Source organism: Ursus arctos, unplaced genomic scaffold, assembly GCF_023065955.2.
Source record: "Ursus arctos isolate Adak ecotype North America unplaced genomic scaffold, UrsArc2.0 scaffold_13, whole genome shotgun sequence".
Taxonomy (NCBI): Eukaryota; Metazoa; Chordata; class Mammalia; order Carnivora; family Ursidae; genus Ursus; species Ursus arctos.
The window spans coordinates 42,338,886-42,361,011 of record NW_026622797.1 but is presented as its reverse complement, the minus strand read 5'-3'; the positions used below and the strand labels follow the sequence as shown (position 1 = coordinate 42,361,011).

The 22,126-nt window shown below is 33.8% G+C and overlaps 1 protein-coding gene across 3 annotated transcripts in view; it reads right to left on the bottom strand.

Annotated features, from left to right (window-relative positions):
* Positions 1 to 22,126, bottom strand: part of CEP85L (centrosomal protein 85 like) — a 161,300-nt gene that overhangs the window by 77,632 nt on the left and 61,542 nt on the right. The window lies entirely within an intron of this gene.

Below are 22,126 nucleotides of genomic sequence, written 5' to 3'. Positions count from 1 at the left end.
CAGGAACGTGCAACTCTTGAGCTGAGGGTCATGAATTCGAGCTCCATGCTGGGTGCAGAGATTACTTAAATAAATAAAGAAAATTAACAAATGAATCTACAGCACAGCGAAGACTTTAGTATGTCTCTCTGAAATAGAAAAATTAGGTAGAACAGAGGTTAGCAAATCCACTTCACCATCTTTTTTGTATGCAAACGAAAAATGGTATAATTCCCTACCTCTTCATCACTTTGGTGCTATCTTATATCTGCAAATAATCAAGAAATAAAAGACCGGATGAAGTAAATGGTGTACACCAAGAATGCCAGAACAAAACTGATGAGGGGTAGCAGAATATGCCACCCCATATATGGCTGTAGGAATTCTGGACATGCCACCCCAAAATATGCCCTTTTGACATATTATTTTGAGCCACGGGCACTTGAAAAACAGCAAATGTTGGGAGAGGCTTTCCTTGAACTCCATTTATCTGCCTGAAGGACCTCAACTGTCATAAATCCCCTCCCTGGAAATTTCATCAATAAGGGAGGACGGACTCTCATCACAGAAGAGGAGACTTGTAACCGATGCTGCACTCAGACAAACTTTCTCACAGACTATCATATCTCCCATCTATTCTTCTAAGAGCCCACGCATTTCTCCTAAAAATCATTTCCTCTCCCCTCTCCCCTACATCCTACAACCCAACTTTCCTCATTAATATGATATTTAATCCTGAATTGTCAATCTGCCTCTTAATGAGTTCCTCATTTTCCCCTGCGTTATCTTCCATGTGTACATGAGGTACACATGTTAACAAACTTCTGTTTTTCTCCTGTTCACCTGTCTTTTTTTACAACAGTCTCAGCCAAGAACTCAGAGAGCTGAAGGAAAAATTATTTTTCCTCCCCCACAACCACCTACAAACTGATTCTTAAAAGTTGTTAATACTCCAGAACACAGAAGGCTTCTCTTAAGACAGAGGACAATCCTGCTCACTCCCTAATATGAAAAGAGGAAAAGATTGTATATAGCCCATTATAAACACATTTAGCCCATTAGCAATACATATTTTAACACATTTTTACCCCAAGTAGTTAGAAAACAATTAAGAATTGCTATTCTATAAATCATAACTGGTCATGAGAGACATACCATTTTGTGGCAATTAAGTATCTACAGTAAAATACATACTTATACCATATTCTAGAAAACACAGGTACTGTTTTGATAGATTCTGGATAAGACACACTGAAGAGGTCTTTGAATAGTTCTAGGGGAAAAAATGTATCAAAATTCATATTTTCAATAAAAAACAGAAAATTACTGTTGTGATGCTTTTCTACTTAAAATTTCAGCTAGTCAGTCATGTTTCTATGTGACTATAGCCAATATAAGTAATCAAGGGTACACTGGTAACTTAATATATAATTTATACTTATAGCTTATAAATAATAATAAAACTTTAACCAGACATGAACATGAAATCTAAAAGATAATTATAAAGACATGTAACTGTGTGAGCTAATTTGAAGTATGGAACAGAAAGAATTTCATCAAAGTAACAAACATTTCAAAATCTGTGTGGGTGAAACAAGGGCACTTCCTACAAGTAAACATTGTCCAGACATATTTGGGATTAAAAAGTATTTTATATTCAAATTACCAAATTCAACGAGAGAAGGGAATTCCTCGTTTAGGTGTTTTCCTACAAATGCATAAGACATATTGTTGCAATGGTGGTTTATAGAAGAAAACAGTAGTTTACTCGCCAAAGAAGAATCATTACTCTTCCGCATCCATCCAGGTTTATAGACCCATAACACATACATAGGCATCTCTTATTGTAAACTGCCAATTCCACTTTTATAATTGAATAGATAGCAAGCATCCACAATCCCAAAAACATGCTACTTAGATGAGACCCAGATGCTGTGACAAGTTGCCAAAATATGTCACTTAATGGTCAAACATGCTTCTAAAATAAGCTTACTATATTGCAGCTAAAAATAGCTCAAAATTCTTTGGCCTCAGCCTGGACAAATACTGTTAAATTTAGATAATCTAGTGCTACCACACTTAACTGCAACACAGTCTCTGCAGTTCTTCAAGTTCGTTATCTCTCCTTCATTTGCCTTTGTTCCTTAGCTCATTCATCACTCACAACATGTCAGGTAACACAGCAAATCTTCCTCTGTTTCCTGGAATAGTCTATCTGATGCAATACTCTACAAGTGCTTTTTAGCAAAAGAATCATGATACTTCACCCAAAAGTAAATTCACAAATCTTAGCAATGAAGATGAAGAAAAAAAACCCTACAAATTATATAGAATTCAAAGAACTTTTTATTCACCAACAGTAGGAAAAACATGGATTATATGATTACTAAAAGAACTGTGCTTTCAAATAAAATCAATATGTTACATACTATATTTTTACTAAAAGAAATGCGTATTTATTCAAAAAAATCTGTATCTTAAGCCCATGTAATTATTTACAGAGTATATTATTACAAATTTTCTCTAACAAAATTCAAAACAAAAGAACATATTAAAAAAATTCTATTCATAACCTCTTCCTAGTAACTAATTATAAACTAAAGTCTGCATCTTGACTTTTGAAATTTAAATTACAGAAGGAATTGCATTTTAATGATCCCATTATTTGTTCAATTTTGTCTTTATTACTAATTCTATAACGCTAGCTATCTTTGCCATCCTAATCTGCTTTACTGAAGTAATAATGCAAATATATCAAGTTACTTCAAGGGTAAAAACCCTAAAAAAATACATAAAAACTGATAAGAAGAATACATACCTATATTTTATATCTTAAAAATACATGTGGATGAAAATAAAGAGAACCCTAAAAATATTATATATTTTCACCTTGCTAAATAACTAGATTACTATTAAATTAACTCTTTTCTTTTGGAAGAAGGAACCTTTTCCTCTCAAAAATCAATCTGCTATGGAGGCACAAAGTGCGATCTTTGTTAGTATTAGCATGTTTTTAAAAAATGCCAACAAAGGAATAATCCATGCATGAAACATGATCTCATTACAGTCAAAATGCAAAAGTGAAGGGGAAATGGTATATTCAAGACTGAGGAGCAAATCATCTTCCTGAAGCAAATCAATGAGAAGATTAAAAAAAAAAAAAAGAAGCTTAAGTCTTCAAATTTAATTATTTTTACTTATAAAACAGTATAGCTTTATCCAAACCATTTGTTATAATTTATTTTTAAAATTTAAGATGAAATATATTAACAGAAGAACTTAATACACTTAATTTGTTAATTGTAATTAACAAACCTGATAGCTTCTACTGGTAACCAAACTGGAAAAAATAAATAAATAAAGGGTATAATTGACAATTCGTGAAAGGAATATTGTATGAAATGGAAATGGAGAGAAGTCTATCAAAATGAAACATTTAATATAATGTGGGTTTACCTGGGATCTTGCCCAAGGTTATAGATACCAAATGTACCACACTATAGAACCAGATCCTACTTAGAGCTGTAGCATAAGCACTAACATATTTCATTTATTTTTAAAAGCAGATTACCAAAATGTTTTATTCAAATTCTTTATCATATATTACAATCAAGAGAGAAAGAAAAATACATAATAATAAATGTGCTTTAGGACCAAAGCACTGTCTACATATTATTTTAAAATATATGAAAGGATTTTTCTGAAAGGACAAAAGGAACTATTAATGATGGTTAGCTGGTGGGGAGAGAGGAAGCAGACTTTTGTATCAGTGGGATTATTTGACTTTGCTTACCATCCATATACTACTTTTTCTTTTCTAACAGTGAAGCAATGGACCATTATATGTTTTCTTTCTCAATATGTTATTTTTTAAAAAAATATTTCAAGAGTCAACAATGGAAAATCTTCTCAGGGCAAAATTTTCGAGAGGAGATAGAACACAAAACATGAGTAAGTTGATTGCTATGCAATTCAAACCTCCCTTCACATAGTTCTCTAAAAAATATTAGAATCAGAAATGTTAGAAATTTTTTTTAATCCTCAGAGTCTAGTTCAATGCCTGGCCTACAGCACACAGTAAAAAGAATATGAATAAAATACAGTCCCTCAAGTATATTTCTCAGCCTTCACAAAAAATTCTAAATATTTCCAATGGCACAAGCAAATACTGTAATTAGAGTATCATGATAGTAATTATGATAGTGATTCCTTTCCCGGTGTAGTCTGTATCATAAGCCAGGCCTTATTTTTTTATAATCCCTAGTACTCAGCACAAAACCTGACAATCTTTGCTAAATATTGAGCAATCTAAAAATTTACAATTACAAAAAGCTACCATGTCCCAAATTCTCATTACTTAAAATGTTATTTTCATAGCAATGATATACATAACAGAAAGAAATATAGACACTTTAAAGATTATATTTCAAAGATCAATTCACAAACTTACATTTGAATAAAAATCATACTTTCCTGCCCTTGAGGTCTAGCCTCATTTCTTTCAGACCCAGCAAATCTCTGAGTAATCCACATAACTAATTTAATTTTAGTTTGCATTTTAGAGATAAATTTGAAAGACAGTCTTCAGAGGCCATACTGTATTCTATGTTGGAGATGTGAAGTCTTAAGAGCACACTTTTTGGTTTTCTAACATTTATTACACAGATTTGTAATTGTACAAATATTAAATTTTTAGATATTTATTTTTTCAAGCTAGATTTAAAAATATCAATATATTAATGCTGGAGTCAACAATTCTTCAAATATCCATGATCCCTACCAAGCAATAAACCTATAAAAATGAATACATTAGCAAGAGAGGCTAATGAACAACTGTGCCAAAATCATCCTCTTGGTGGCAATACTAGGGCTGTCCTGAAAACCACTCACCACGCTTGATCAATTAACCTAAAGGCAAATGAAAACAGCAGATGATAAGACGTTCACATCCTTCTGTTTTGTTACATAAGCTTTTAATTTGGATGGGTTAAGGGAGTAGTACAGATTTACTGGGATGTATCAAGACCAATGTATAATTCTAAATACATCAAGTGCAGATAAAAAGTTACAATGCCTGCATGCCTGGGTGGCTCAGTTGGTTAAGCATCTTCCCTCAGCTTAGTTCATAATCCCAGGGTCCTGAGATCCCGTCCCACATAGGCTCCTTGTTCAGCAAGGAGCCTGCTTCTCCCTCTGCCTGCAGTTTCCCCTGCTTGTGCTCTCTCTCTCCCTCTCTGATAAATAAATAAATAAAATCCTAAAAAAAAAAGTTACAATGTCTACGTATTACAAAGTTGGGCTTATTAATCTTTTCCACTGGGACACGTTACATCTCTTGCTTTATAAGGTAAACACAAATTCCATATATCAAAATCCATTTTATATAACCTTTTCAAGAATGCATCTATGCTGAAAAATTAAGGATCAGTTGCATTTGTATTCTAACAACTTTAAGAGAGCTAAGAGTGTAACGGAAGAGAAGCTATTATATTTTAGAGGTTCTCAACTGAGGTAATCAAAGACTTGTCATAAATGTTGATATTATCAATGTCTTTCTATGAAAGCTCAGACCTAAATTAAGGTAAGGATATCTCCCCCATCCTAGCGCAGAGGCACACAGTTTAAGAGGCCACCTGATCTAAACTAAAGGCGCTACTCCATAAGTTGCTAGAGTAGCCATTCATATCACTCTGAATGTTTACCAGCTTCAGAGTCTAACTCTCACCAAAAACTTCCTGTTCTCAAGTCATTTTCTCAAAGAAGTTCATCTAATTTAAAGGAAATGCTATCAACTAACTACCTAACTTTCAAAAATTATTAAATTGGACTTCACACAAATTAAAATTCATTTAAAAGCTTGGTCATCCTTGAATAAACTAATAGTTATAACAAGTTTACAGATCCAAGAGACTGGAAAAGACAAAGAAATATATCAGATTGACTTATGCAAACATTCATCATAGTGTTTTTGAGATTTGTAATGGCAAAAATTATAAATCACTTAATATAAACAAAAAGAGACTAATTCAATAAATAATGGCACATTTATATGCCAAAAATAACAGGGTCATTAAAGTTTATAATTTATATTTTAATATATAATCACATCAAAAATGTCCAAACACATTAATAAGTAAAAATTATTCTTCAATGAACAGGAATTGATTTATTTTAAGAGTTTTTAAAATAAAAGATAAAGACAGGACTTTTTTTTTTTTTAGCCATATTGTTTACCTAGCACAGTGTTTGGCAACCAATAAACCTGTAGTTTGACTAAAGGAACGAATTAGGAACCAAAATGTGAAATTTACGTGTTTAATTATTTTAACAGAGCTAGTAAGATAAATGGCTTTTAAAAATAACCACATTTTTGAAGCTAGCTTGGAATAATCATAGAACACTTGAGCTTCAAAGATACATTAGAAATTAATTCAATCTGCCTTCATTTTATTTATGAGGAAACTAGAGTACAGAAAGATTCACTTTCTGAAAATCATTACAGAAAGGCAGAAAGAAAAAGACAAGAATAGCAGTTCAAGTTCCACAGCTCCTCATTAAACCATGACCAACACAGAGCCACTCCACTAATTGGTATGTTACACACATACGTCAAAGTGTGAACAAGTTAAAAAAATCAAGCGTAAGTATGGGGCACCTTGGGTGGTTCAGTCAGTTAAGCATCTGCCTTCGACTCAGGTCATGACCGCAGGGTCCTAGATCAGCCGTGCATCGGGTTCCCTGGGCAGGGAGCCTGCTTCTCCCTCTTCCCTCCCCATGCTCGTGCTCGCTCTCTCTCTCTCTCTCAAATAAATAAATAAAATCTTTTTTAAAAAATCAAGTGCAAGGAAAATCTCAAATTTTCAGAAGCAAACATTAGAGACAAATCAGTTCACGTGAAACCCTGGAGGGTCTTTATTCTCACTTCTCCTTCCCTTCAATTTACCGTTTTAAGATCTCCCTTATAATAATGGTAAAATAATATTCTAAATATCCATTGAGTTTAACTTCTAAGGGATAAGCACTGTAAGGAGTATAGAAAAAATATTCTCTAAAAAGCCTCTATTCATGAAGTTCATGGCAAAGAAAACAACTATACATAAAATATATAAAGTCCCCGTCCAACTTTGGGTGCTTCTGACTTACCTGAATTATAAGAGATAATTATTACTTACGCAATTTAAAATTATAAACTAACAAAACAGGCTCCTCCCTACTCATTTTGAACAATGAAGGCTTTCCAGAGGAACAAGAAAGTAAGGAACAGGTTCCAGAAAGAAGAAATAACACATACAATGGCAGAGTTGCCAAAACCATTATGGTAGGAATAGATGACAACAACAGGAAAGACCTTTGTATAAAATGCTGTAGTCTGGCTTTTAACTTTGAGGGAGATGATGATATAAAGAACAGTTCTCAACATGTAAGTGACAGTCAATTCTCACTTAAGAAAGCAACTTGGACAACAAGGGTAAAGGCTGAATAGGAGGAGAGGGTCAAGACGGTAGAAAGATAGTAGAAAGACTAGTTACTAGGCTTCTATAAAAGATGGTAGAAAGACTAGTTACTAGGCTTCTATAAAAGTCCAGAGGAGAGCTGATGAAGCTATGGATAAAAGATTTATATTTGGTAATCTACATTTGATGGTAGAAAGACTAGTTACTAGGCTTCTATAAAAGTCCAGAGGAGAGTTGATGAAGCTATGGATAAAAGATTTATATTTGGTAATCTACATTTGATTTCTTAATGAATGGGGCATCTGGTAGAATTCAGAAATAAGAATGTGTCTCAAATTTCCACTCTGGATGACGAAATAAACTATGATGCCACCATAAAGACCGGGAATGCAAGGGGCTCAGGTGCTGGGGTGCAAAGCACAAAGTTAATGAGTTTAATGGGGTGGGGGAGGGACTGCAAATCATGGAACTGAATTAGAATCTTAACAACAATGGAATAGCATCATGGTTTATGGAGCCCTGACACAAGTATCTAGAGGCCTGAGGGTTGCTTTTGCTGCTGTTCAATTTGCATTCTGGTGTAAGTGTATGCGTGTGTATCCATTTCTTATTTTAGCTCTCGTTCTGTCAGCTTCCTTTGTAAAAACATGCAGTTCTCTTAAAAATCGTATCGTTCATTATATGTGTTAATTTCATTCTTAATCCTGAATTTCCTTTCCTCCTGATGTTATCTTGCACTAGTGGCTAACTTCCAAATGTTCAATGTTTCATTTGCATATTACTTGTGTCTGATAGACAAGTTCTTTAAAGCCACAGACCACGCTATAACATTTCTTCTACCACTTAGAGCGTGCTTCCTCAATTCTCCAAAATTAGTGCAAATCTATGTGAGCCGTTACCTTAAACTAACTGGCCTCTATTGATGCTACCTTCCCCATCATGAACTGGGAAATTTAATAAGGAAAGACAGTCCGCCAAGAGTTCAGACATTTAGGAAAAAATAAAATAAAATGTCTGAGCCTCCACGTACCTGGCAAGTCAATTCTAAAAGTGAATCTACCTCCCCCAAATAACCATAAGGTTTGCAGGTTACTTCAGAATTGGTCTTTTTTTCCCCACTAGATAATGCCTATTCCCTTTTCTAATGCCTTAGGCACTTCCCTATCCCTTCAGTCTAGGACTACTATTCACATTCTCCCTTTGTGTTCTTAGATGTTTTTTCAATTAATCCTTCCATAGGTAGCTTTAAAATTTAAGGCAGTAATTCTCAAACTTTTAAAAGAAAAGTGCCCTCAAGAATTAGGTAAAAGCTTTCTAACAACCTAAAAAAGCTCCCCATCTTTGAAATGTGGTATGTATCATAAAAAAGTTACTCAAAGTGTGCATTTTACTGTATTATTTTTTTGTACTTTATTACATTTTGCCACCACTTTAGCTAAATTTTTATTAAAAGTTTCCAGAAACTGGTCTACCTTGAAACTCTATTTGCGTGTAACACACCATTCTATAAGTTGAAATTTAAATACTCCATGCAAAAGATGACATACATCATGATCTCCTTTACATAAAGTTAACTAAAATAAAAAACACTTTTAAGGGACACTTTAAAAATGTCACGAAACTATGTAAAAACAAATGCAAGGAAATGAACCTAGGATTCAGAAAAAAACATTTGCTGGCGTGGGGAAAAGAAGGGGAACACAGCAGGACCATGTGGTTAGATATAAATTATTTTTAACACCCGCGTTTTGTTTTAGGTGGTAATCTTAAAGGTGCTTATAACTAAAATTTAAAAAAATAACTACTATTAGAATAAAAGCTAAGTAACTACATATATAAAAGCAGGCCATACAATATTCAGAGTATATGAAATACCAGAGATTGTTATGAATCCAATGAGGAGAGGAAAAAATTTTAATTTTTAAAAGGCTCAATTTGGGAAACATGAGCTTATAGTGTGACCTTCCTTGGCTCTTACTCTCCAAATGTATTTTTTAACAATTTTATTTTTTTTTTAAGATGTTATTTATTTATTTGAGAGAGAGTGAGAGAGCACAAAGAGGGGGAGAGGGAAAGGGAGCCTGATGCAGGGCTTGATCCAGGATCCTGGGATCGTGACCTCAGTGGAAGGTAGACACTTCACCAACTGGGCCACCCATGTGCCCCATTTCAACAAATTTAAATAAGAAGAAGAAAAATTATTTTCTGTTGTTCTACTCATATTATCCAAGTGTCTCAATCATTTATACCCTCTTCCTCCTCCTCCTCCCCCTCCCCACCCAGTGAGCTTTGAAACTGAGGATTTTTAAATTGTCCTTAACATTGTCTTCTTCAGGATCACTCATTCACTACCACCTTGCAATCTTCCCTGGTTCCCTTTTTATTCACTTGTCCAATCATTCAGTCAATCAGTATTTAAGAGTTACAATGAGCCAGGTTCTATACTAGGTAATAGTACCAGAGAAAGTAAATAGTGGTATAAATGAGTTACTGGATCAGCTCTCCAGGAGCCTGCAGTCTAGTCTAGGCAGATACCACTAATAAACACAATAAAAAGAGACAAATAATAGAGGAACATGCAAAACTGGCACAAGGCAGGGAGGGCTGCACAGATGTAAACTGAAACGGCACTTTGCTGAGAATACAAGTTGGTAAGGAGGAGGCAGGCTTAAAATAGAACAATAGCCTGTTCAGAGGACCACAGGCAGCTGTACAGGGCCAGAGCACGGGATACAAAGGAATGTGATAAGAGACAAAGCTAGAAAGACAGGGCGCCTAAAAAAACAAACTAAGAGGTCTGGATTTTAGCTTGTTTGAAAATTCAGTCCCCCTCTTTCAGAAAGGGCTGCCCATACAACTACAAAAACATCCTCTAACAAAGGAATTCTTACCTTTTTTTGTGCCATTGACTTTCTAACGGCAGACTGGTGAAGCCTACTGATATTTCTCAGAATGTTTTTATATGCATAAAATACAAAGGATTCCAAATAATTTTTATAGACACTCCACTCTAAAGGTAGTGAAGCATAAGTGTGGGCCGTGCATAGTTACTTTCTTTTGGAACATGGGAAGGAAGGGGTAAAGTACGTTTACAGTGGAAAATGATGATAACCCTACACTTCAACCAGGTGATCAAGGTTACCAGTAGTGGTAAGTCATGTTGACAGTATGTACTCTTGATATGTAATGAAAATGGTACTTTACCTCTCTGGCAGTCTAACCATGAGAGAAGCATCAGACAAAGCTCAACTGGGGAACATTCCGCAAAATATCTGACAATACTCTTCAAAATGGTCAGGGTCACCCAAAAAAAGGGAAAGTCTCGGAAATTGTCAAAACCCAGGGGACCAAAGGAGACATGTCTAGTAAATGTAGCCTAGTACATCCTGGATAGGATCCTGGAAAAGAAAAAGGACACTAAAGAAAACTGAGAAATCTCAATAAAGTATGGGGCTTTAGCTAAAATAATGTAGCAACACTGGTGCAACTGTTGTGACAAATGTACCATACTAATGCAGGATGTTACCAACAGGGAAAACTGGGTATGGGGTATACAGGAACTCTCCATACTATATTTGCAATAACTGTGTACATTTAGAACTGTGCCAAAATATAACTTTCTTAAAAAATAAATAAAATGCATGGGATTCGAAAGGAAATGATTTATACTGAAAAATTATTTTTAAAAAGCAAACTTGCAATATAATATCTGTGCTTCTTTATTAATGCATTAAATAACAATATTTCCAGGCAGGCCTAATTGTGGTGATTTCCATGATGGATATAAACAGTATTTTAAGCTAGCTGCAAACAAATATATGAAATTACCTGAGATTGCTACAGTGACAGCCAAATGTATTGCTAACACTTCTGCAGTCTGTAGTCTACGGTCGAAACTGAAGATACGCTAAATCTTATTTAGAGTTTAGTAAAAATAAAGATGTAATTTGTTTTTTCCTAACCAAGTTCAAGACTACTTTACTCTACCCATGGACTGCAGGTTAAGAATCATCTTCTAGGGGCACCTGGGTGGTTCAGTCAGTTAAATGTCTGCCTTCGGCTCTGGTCATGATCTTGGGGTCCTAGGATTGAGCCCCACGTCGGGCTCCCTGCTCAGCAGATAGTCTGCTTCTTCCTCTCCCTCTCCCCCCATCCATGCTCTCTCTCTCTCAAATAAAATCTTTTAAAAAAGAAAAGAAAAGAAAGGAAAAGAAGAGAAAAAAGAAATGAAATCATCTTCTAAAGGAAAAGAGAAAATAAGCACAGATAGCCCTTGAACAACATGGGTTTGAACTGCATGGGTCCACTTATACATGGATTTTTAAAAATAAATATATGCACAGTACTATAAATATACTTTCCTTATGATTTTCTTGACATTTTCTCTTCTCTAGCTTACTTTATTATAAGAACACAGTATATAATACATATACAAAATATGTGTTCTGTTTATATTATGGATAAAGCTTCTGGTTAACAGCAGGCTATTGGTAGTTTTTGAGGAGTCAAAAGTTATCCATGGATTTTCAACCATGTGTGAGGGGGGTACTGGCACCCCTACCTGCCATGTTCAAGAGTCGACTGTACCAACACCAAATGGACACTTCATTGTAGGCTCTCTAAGAGTCAGGACACATACTTCATCTCATTAAAGTCTCACAACAAACCCGCTCCACAGATAAGGCAGCAGGTCCAGAGCATTCCCTCAGTCTGTTGCTCGGCAGCTGTGTCCTCTTTGACAAAACCCTGTGAACCACTTTAGGCTTGTATTTCCAACCTAGGTTTATATTTCAGTCATCAATGGCAACTGATGATAATAAGAGATCTTTATTACGTAAGGATTGAAAGAAAAAAATGCTTGTAGCATTTTGAGCAAAATATCAAACATTATTCATGCAATTTCTTTAATTTGGAATTTATTTTTAATTTGTAAATTTTCCCTTAGAAATGTTCACAGAGGGTCTTTTGAAATATTTTTTGTTAGTTTTAGCTGATTCTTTAAATAACAAGAGATTTGCTCTAGAGAAGGATTTTATCTTTCTTTGGAAGAAGCCAAAACCATCTCCATTTAAGGACACACAAGCAGCTGCTGCACCACATTTTAGTTACCCTAAGAAAGGGAAGCAGGCGGAGCTCATTCTACTATAAACATAAAAAAAACCCTAACAAATAGCTCCTCCAGAATTACAGAAGAGATTTAAAAATTAGAATTTGCAGGTGTGGTGATTTAGGTAAATGTAATATATAGTATAAACAAAAAAATCAGAGAAAACAGGAAAACCATGCCTTTCCAAAGAATTCTTTTCCTAGTTCTAGTCTTATAGATAAACTGTTCTTGGAAGTTCAAATACCATTCCACTTACTAAAATTTCATCTGTATAGTAATTTTCATGAAAACAATTGCATTAAATGAGGCAATCCTTTTAGAAATATTACACACCTTAAATGTCTAACGAAAGGCACACCTATTTTCAAGAAAGTATCATTAACTAGAATGCCACTGATTAGGAATCTGATTATTTCATTTTTACTATATAAAGTCACTCTTGACACTGCCTCCGCTTATTAAAATTTTAGTAAGATTTTACGGTAGTTTATTGCAGCTGTTAAAAAATCTTAAATACTGAAATTTGTAAATTGCAACTTTTCTTGGTGTAATATATATCAGTTTAAGCATGACAATTATTGTTCATAAATATATTGTTAAATCTCTACCTGAAGAAAACACAAACTAATTAGATACAAGTATTAGTTCTTACTTTATATGATAAAGCGGATTTTTTAGACTGAAATCAGTTTTCTCATACACACCCCTCCCCAATACACATAGTGGATGAAGAAAGAACAAAACAAGACAGTAAAGGGCATGAAACTTGATTCTGTGAAAATGTTTAATTACTGGAGCATTAGGAGCTAACATTATGAAACTGCAGTATTAAAGAAACAGCAACGACACAATGAGCTTAAGCCAGTAATATTCTCACTCATTAAAATTCCTATATATCTATTTTAGTTCTTCAACATTGTCACCATCAGTACACAATTATTTCTAAGCCTGAAGATACATGAATCTTTAAAGGGAGCTTTCTACCACCCTGAGCCTTTTTTTTTCATTTATCTCCCATATACTTTTAAAAATTACAAGCAAAAAATGTGGCACAAAGTGTTAATGACCTTTTCATACTTAAAGTAAGATAAATGACATTCTGAAAAGTTTGGTTGTGATAAGACTATGGCTAGCCAATCGTAACTTCAGAATTCTTGTGTGACATCATAAGACCGCCCTAGAGCACTTTTTCTCCTACACCTACTTCAATTGTTCTCATAAGTCTGGTAACAGAGTCAGAAAACTTTCCAACTAAACACCGATAAGACTTCATACAACTCACAATACTCTATATTGTAATCATCACAACAGCCAAGGTAAGAAATAGATTTCACTGATTTTGATAATTCTTGTTTTCTATAATTCAGTTACTGAACTTTTTCAAGAGTTAATCATGTTTTGTAAATTTCAGCTCCAAGTTAAAATGTTTGATATGACAAAAACCTTAATTTCTAAATAAATGCATATCCGTTCGGTGACAGTAAGAGTAAGACTTAACTTTGAAATAATAAGGGTCACATCATCTTTGACCTTGGTTATTGGTTTATCATTTTAATTTGACTTTCATTTTCATTTTGCTTTTCAAAAGTGAATTTCTGCCAACTAAAATATATTTCAATTATGTTACCATATTTGGTGGTAATGGAGATTTATTTCTTCAAGCAAAAACAATGGCTTCATCTCGTTATCTGTCACTCTGCTGAGAAACAGGGTAGGACTGGGCTTCCAGTTACATCTGTGATACTATCAGCAGTCGTGTGATTGTACAACATGCACACTGCTGGCATGACTATCCTAATACCATCATTATCATTCTTTACAGTAAATATTTCATAGAACTTTTAAAAAATATAAAACAAACTACTCTTAAAATGCATCTGGAGACTTTTTCCCTCTCTATAAAGTCCACTCAACTTTTAACAAACACTTCTAAAAAGAATGCCAAGATTTAATAAATTCAGTTACTTACATGAAATCCAATAGTGTATCATAAATAACAAGCTTGGAAATTTTAAAACACCCATCAAAAACACATGTAAAATTATTTGTAAAGTTAGAGAATACCAATTCGGCACTTTTTTAAAAATAAAGAGACATTATTTTGGCAGAATATTCCTAAATATCTCATTAGGTGAATATGATAAAAATGTTTATTCTGCCTATTAATGAATATACTGCTATCAAGTTACTACCGTCCCTGGTTTCTCATTATCCTCTCCTGCATTTAGAAGGGGGACGATGAGAGAGAAGGAAATTTTTTAAATGCCCAGAAATGAAGATGATACAATAAATTTTAGAACTTCTGTTTGAATTCCACTTACTCTTGATGTTACAATCCTCAATTTAATATATGAAATATGTCTTCATTCTTAAATCTCTACTAGTCAGGACATAAAGAGTACTAGATCGATTTTATCTCATCATTATTTTCATATGTACATCAAAATAAAATTTATCCCTGGAATTCTAAGTTCCTACGACAAATGTTAACTCTATTGCTTTTTTACAGAAAAGAACTTTGTAATTCCACAAGCAGCTTTCCCTAAGACATGCAAAAACATTTCCAATTTTTGCCTACCACTAAGGCACTATAACTTCCTCTCAGTATCTTTATATTCATAAAATGTTTTTCCTTTGATATCACATAAAAGTCACTTGATGCAGGTGTTTTATGCACATATTTATGCATTTTTACTCAAATACCTAACAAATTACATTCTCACACTTCAAATGGGATATTCATGAATTCTTTTATGGTACCAGAATTTCACCACATCACATATTGCTCAAGAAGTTGATAATTTCTAGGAAGAGCACAAATTTTGCTATTAAAATCCTTAGATAAATAATGTATACAGGCTAATAAAAATTACACAGTTACAGTGACAGTTGTTCAAATTTCAAACATAAATACCCTAGTGCCAGACATTATGTCCCAACTAGTTTATCTCTATCTTAAGGTGAAATTTAAGTGTTACCTTTGTTTATGAAGACAGGAGGTTTAAAATTAAGTTTAAAAAAAAGTGTCAGGTGAAATAAAATGGAAGAAATATGAAGGATGTTTATGAAAAATTGATTGTTTTAAAAACATGTGAAAGAGCTAAAGTACTTGCTTGACTCAGAGAAATTAGTCACTATCATTTCCTAAAACTCAACTATCAGAATTATTTTAACAGCATTTTAGTGGACATTAAGGAAAATAATATTACAGAAAAAAACTATTTGGTTACATATTTTTATTTATTGTTTCTTAATCTAATTAATTGGAGATAAAACAGTTGTATAAACAAAATATCTCTATAAACAAAATGTGTATAAAAGAATAAAAATTTTAATGTACTAAATACATTATGTAATATATTATGTAATGTATTAAATTATGTAATATACTAAATTTTTAAGTAAAAATTAAATGTAAAGATTAGATTAACTCTCTAAGTTAGACTGTATGTTTATTACCAATCCTAGAAATAAAGAGAGTCCATTAAAACTTCCTTTCTTTATTTCTGAACACTCTTCTAAATGTACTGGTATATACAAAAATTTCATTTGATCCTTTTAACTCCCTATATGTTTGATACTGCACCTCTATTTTACAATTTAGGAAACAGATGCAAAAAGGTGAATTGCAAGGTCACGGAGCTAGGAAATGGTGGTGCCTTGGCCGGAGCCAAGATTTTAGAACTCTAAACCACATGCACATCACATCCACTGATCAGCATGGCTTAAAAATACATCTTGACATTGGCAAAGCAAAATAAACTGAAAGTCCTCAAATACTGTTAATGGTACCCTAAATGCAAAGTTAGAGGACACAAACTTCATTTAAATTCAAAACCGCTCCATTTCATTTAAAGCTAATTACACATGGGGTGTTATGTCCTTAGTAACCTATATAATATTCTCCTGATCACTTTTAAAAACAGGGATATAAGAAAGTTATAGATATCCTTTGTTATTAAGCAATAAACCATGGAAGGCAAAACTCCAAATAACTGCACAGGCTTTAAAAAACAATATAACATACCACAATCAATGTTTCCTTTTATTTAATTTGTTTCATTCCTAAAATATTCATGCCTTTGATCTACTTAGCCTTGAAGCCTAAAATCTAGGTTACTTTCTCAAAACTTTTCACAAAAACTACACTTTTGTGCTTTATTCCAGTTCCAATATTAAATCCTTACCTCAATTTCATTTCTGACCTCCTCACATTCTACCATTTAAAATATTCTACCCCCTTTATTTTAAAGTGCTTGAATAGAAGAATCTTGCTTTGCTATTTATGCTATGAAAATGACTTTCATCTAAATTGTGAATTAACGGTGTTGATCAGAGTAGCAAAGGAATAAACCTAAAGGTTAAAAATCAAGAAAATCTTTTTAAATTGCAATTACCTAAACAGATAATACACAGTCTTTTGAACATTTCCAGAAATTGTACCTCAATGTTCTTACCCTACATATTTCTGAAGCATGTATTACCAAATAAACACAGTAGAGTAAAGCTTGGGCCTACAGCTCCGCCCCAGTATACTCATTGTCAACTGAGGACCTCTAGTGATTTTTAAAATGTACTCCACCTTCAGGTCTTTCCAAAAAAAAAAAAAAGACCATTTCACTTACATTAGTGGGGGTTTATATAACTAGCATTCATTTTTCCTTAGAACTCCCCCCCCACACTCCCTTCCCACGTCTTTTCCCCAAAAAGAAGAATCTGAAGTCTGAACTACTACAGGATTAAAAAGAATACTTTAATTGTGAATGAATTAATTTTAACATAATAAATAATGAGGACAAGCCTACAGACAAAACAGCAACAGCAATGTGACAATTTCAAAGAAAAAATCTCTCTATGCTATTGTTTAATGAATTTTCCTCAAAGCAGAGCTTTACAGCAAAGAAACCATTTCCTTATGGAGTCAACTTAGGGGTTGAGAATATATTGATGTTTATATTTACACAACTCTTTTCATAACCAGGCAGAAGCAGCCTGAGGTTTCTTTCAAATAGCCAGCCAGTGTGGACCAACAAAGTTCTGGAAAGTTGCTGCCACAAAGTAACTTCAAATAGAACTTCCAAGTTTAATATTAGGCAATCTCAAAAGGAAAATTATTCTACCAAATTGAACTACTGGATGCCAACAGATTAACAATAAACCTATGATGAATTGTCCTGACTTAATTCAACAAGCCACGAAATATGCATATGCAATCACTTCTAGATATCTGTGAAAATGACAGTGAATAGTAAGAAAAAAAAAAACTCCAAAATAATCTTAATATACATAGGTCCTGTACACTCAAATCTATAGAGAATTCTAATCTTCTGAACCAATTAAGTGGAAAAAAATTATAAAAACTATCTGTTGGACTGTAGTGTTAGAGGCGTATTATTTGAATTTACTAGGAAAATATGCCCCCCATTTACTGAAAGAATAAGTAACAGCTAAAAAAAAAAAAAAAAAAGCAAAATTCTGAATTCCATAAAGAATCTCAGGAATTTATGGTTTCAGCAGAGAAAGTACCCCCAAAAAACTGAAGTTCAGAAAATTATGCAAAGCACTGAAAGTACTTAAATTGTAGGTGAGGATTGCTGCTCACCATATATTACACTGTTAAGGTTTCCATTTCCTAGCAAGTCATAAAGCAGACTACCAAAAATCTTCCAAAGTCTACTGAGACTGAGGTTTGTTTTGTACAAGAATGCATCTGATATTACATTAAGAAACAGGACTCACTACAAAGTGAGGGCCTTTGTGGAAGCTGATATAGTATCTTCTACCCAAAAGGTTGCCTACCATGGTACTGTCTTAGTTGAAAGCTTGAGTTCCCTGTAGTTTGTCTCTTTCGTTCCTCCATTTCAAAAAACAGAATATGATCTTGAACTTGACAGTATCTACTTCCCAATTTTACTTTTTTTGAGCAAATGAAGAAAAGTGGACAACGAAAGACTTTATAAATCCTACAAAGAAAAGTATTCTTCCCATTCCTCCCAAAATTAAAATCATCATAGATCCCACAGTATACAAAATACTGTGTGGGTATTTTTCTGCCTCTAACGCGTAACTCCAGAGACAGGAATATGGCATTTCTACAACCAGACCCCTATCAAAGACTCTTTCATGTTTTCCATATTCTGATTCTACAGCCTGGGTGATGAATTAACTTTTAAGGAGTCCTTACTCCTGTCCCACACAACTAATCTATTTGTTTCCTTTAAAAGGGGAGGTAGGACTAATTTCTATCTCCATCACTGTTGGTGCCAGATACAAGTTCAAAACCTCCCCATACAATCTATTTATGATTGTCTTAAAAGAATGCTCTATTACCATCAGATAAAATGAATATTAAGTGAAACTACTGTTTTGAGGCTTTCCATCAAATATTACCCTATTAATAGCTTGCCTCTAAGGAATGGAGGAGAGAAAAACACTGTAGGAGTTTACAGCTCCTACAACAGGATGTTTCGAGTGCAGAAAAAAGAATGATAAACACCTGACAACCGTGACATAAATTATGATGTAGTGAAGGTCACAGACAACTCCAAAGATAGGATTGTGCTGTTACAACACACAGCTTTTCAATTCTCAACATATGACAAGAAGACCCATCTTATATGGATGAATTCTGGCTTAATTATTATCCTTCAGATTTTGGAAGTTCTGTAGAATAAAGACTCAACACATTTCAGAGTTTACACTGTAAAATAAATTGGGCCCAATAAATTGAAAGCATGCAACGAACATTTCAGCATGTAAAGCAGATTTGTTTTTGGTTTTTGCATAAGATTCTAAAGTGGCTATAAATCAGTTTAGAATAATAACATATTTCTAAGTTTGACAAGAAACAACACTATTTTGGGTTATTGCTCAATTTGTTTCCAGGAACAAACTATCCTTTCTCAGTAATAGTTGGCTGCTGACGTATCATGAGATCATCTTTAAAGTATATTCCTCATACTTTCATCAGTAGAGAGTTTATCACCCTAGGGCGTACCTCTCTTCATATTTCACAAACACCAAATACCCGTCTGTACAAAGCCTCCTTCAGGTTAATGTTAATATTAACAACAATTTATCTAAACTGTAATCCTCTAAGCCTCATTTCCCTCATCTGTAATAGAGACTTGAGAAGAATATTGGAGATTATGTGTTCAACTAATCAAATTCTGTTATTCTAACTGGTTAATCTGTTAGTCCCAGCACTATCTTTGATCATTAACAATTTTCTAAAACTATGAAAGTAAATCATAAGAATCCCTTATTCAGCTTCACTGATTTATTCAAATAGTAACAACTATGTAGTGCATACTAGAATACAAAAGAAATACGTAGTGCTCCTTATACTCATGAACTAGAAGTCTACCTGGGGACAAGAACATGTGAATCAAAATTATAGCACAGCCTGATAGCTCTCCTGATATAGGTAACACTAAAGCCCCACTGAAAACCAGCAGAGGTGATAACCAATTTTACCTTAATGAGTAATGGAAAGTTTCATTAGGAAGTGATATTTAAACTGGGCCTTAAGGATCAACTGAAGTTTGCCTGGCAAAGAATCAAAGCTAGAGGGGGGGGGAGGTGGAGGGTGGACATTCCAGGCAGAGCCAGAACAACATGTGCAAAAGACAGAATCAAAAAAGGCAATGAAGTATTTATGGAAAGGTGACATGTTTCATGTGACTGAAGTCCCACTCATCAAAGTGTCAGGGTAGGGAATGACTTTTGCATATATGCTTCATGATAAACAACTAGCCAGCTTCCTCCTTTTCCACGGTTTTTCTCAAAGTAATTTTTAAAATCAGAACTTTTAGACTTACATGCATAAAAATTTAAGTTCTAATAGGAATGACCACTGTTAGTTCTTACTCCTTTCTTAACTATTTTGTTATACATTCTCACATAAACAACTGTCAAATACATAAAAGAATGAATAATGGGGATCTTCCCCACATTTAACCAATAGTATAAATTCATTATATCTATAATATACAAATATAAGCAGAAAAAAACTTAAAGGATGCATTTTCTTAAAGAACAAAATAAAAGAGGCTTTATTTCTACAGTAATTTATCTGAGGAATTCAAACAAAAGTAATTAAATTAAATAAACACATTTAAGCTGCCATCTGCCAAGTAGAAAGGGTGTTATAAGTTAACAGCCACTTGTGTTGGACAATGAAGAATATATGCTACAGACATACATATGCTAGGGAAACACAAGTTGTTACCAACTCTTTAAGAGAATGAAGTTTGATGTTAAGTTAGCTGTTTGGATCTCCTCATTACAGATCAATACTAGGAAGGACGCCAGAGTCTCCAGCAAAATGAAAGCTCAGTCTAGTAGATAATTCAAACCTAATAGAGCCAAACTGAGGTACTGAAACTACAGAATCTAACAACCATTTGCCACATGGTTTCTTTATAAACCTAAATGCCTAGTTCTCACTGATGCCTGAAGGACATCTTCCCTCTCCCATTCTTTCAGTTCTCCTCTCCTCTGCTCTTTTCAGCACTAGTCTCTCTCAGAAATGGAACTGACCATTTGAGGTGGGCTTTCATGGAATGTGCAGAGATTAGGGAGAAAATGAAATCTGGATGCTGGGACAAGTGGTAATATCTCGATCAACAATGATAACAAATGTAAAGAGCGATTACCTCTGGGTAGTTAATTATGGGTTTTTTTAATTCCACTTCTAATTTTTATTTCAAAATTTATATAGAAATATCCTATTGACAACAAAACATCCCCAAATCTTGGTAACTATCATCTCTAATCTCTAATTTTTCTACAATAATGCATTGTTTTATTTTGTTTCACTTATTACCACAAATAATTAATTAGGCAGAATAACTTACGGGAGCACTGAAAGAAAGTAAATGAAAACCACCACTCTTGAGTACAGGTCATTTCAAAATAGGAACTGTCTGTGGTACACAGTGAGATAATAATAAATTTTTTAAAGATTGATTTATTTTAAAGAGAGGGAGAGAGAGAGAGCATGCATGCATGCACGTGGAGGGGAGGGGCAGAGGGAGAGAGAAACTTAAGCAGACTCCATGAGTCTGATCAGAATCTCATGACCCTGAGGATCACAATCTGAGCCGAAACCAAGAGTCAGACACTTAACTGACTACGCCACTGAGGAGTCCCAAGATAATGATAATTTTATTACTATGCTTTCTGAGCCTGTCAGTCTTCAGTACTTAATATCCAGTCTTGTTAAAATGTTACTCAAAATAGTATATTCTACAAAGTTATAAAATCATAAAAAGGAATGACAAACATTTGAATCTATAGTTCTGGTAAAATACTTCTCATTTAACTTTTATTTTGGACTAAAATCAACATCTGGAAAATAATTTCTTACATGCATTTGTTTTTATGAGATTTTCTCTGAAGCTATTAATACACTAATGTTCACAACAATTATGCTCACAGAGAAATAGTCTTTATGAAACTATATGTGATAACTTTTGCTCAAGGGAATAAAACTGAGCTGCACCCTAAACCAAACTTCTAATCATTCTGAGAGGAGGAGGCAAAGACTGAAGTTCTTACACTCCAAACACAAGACAAGTAAGAC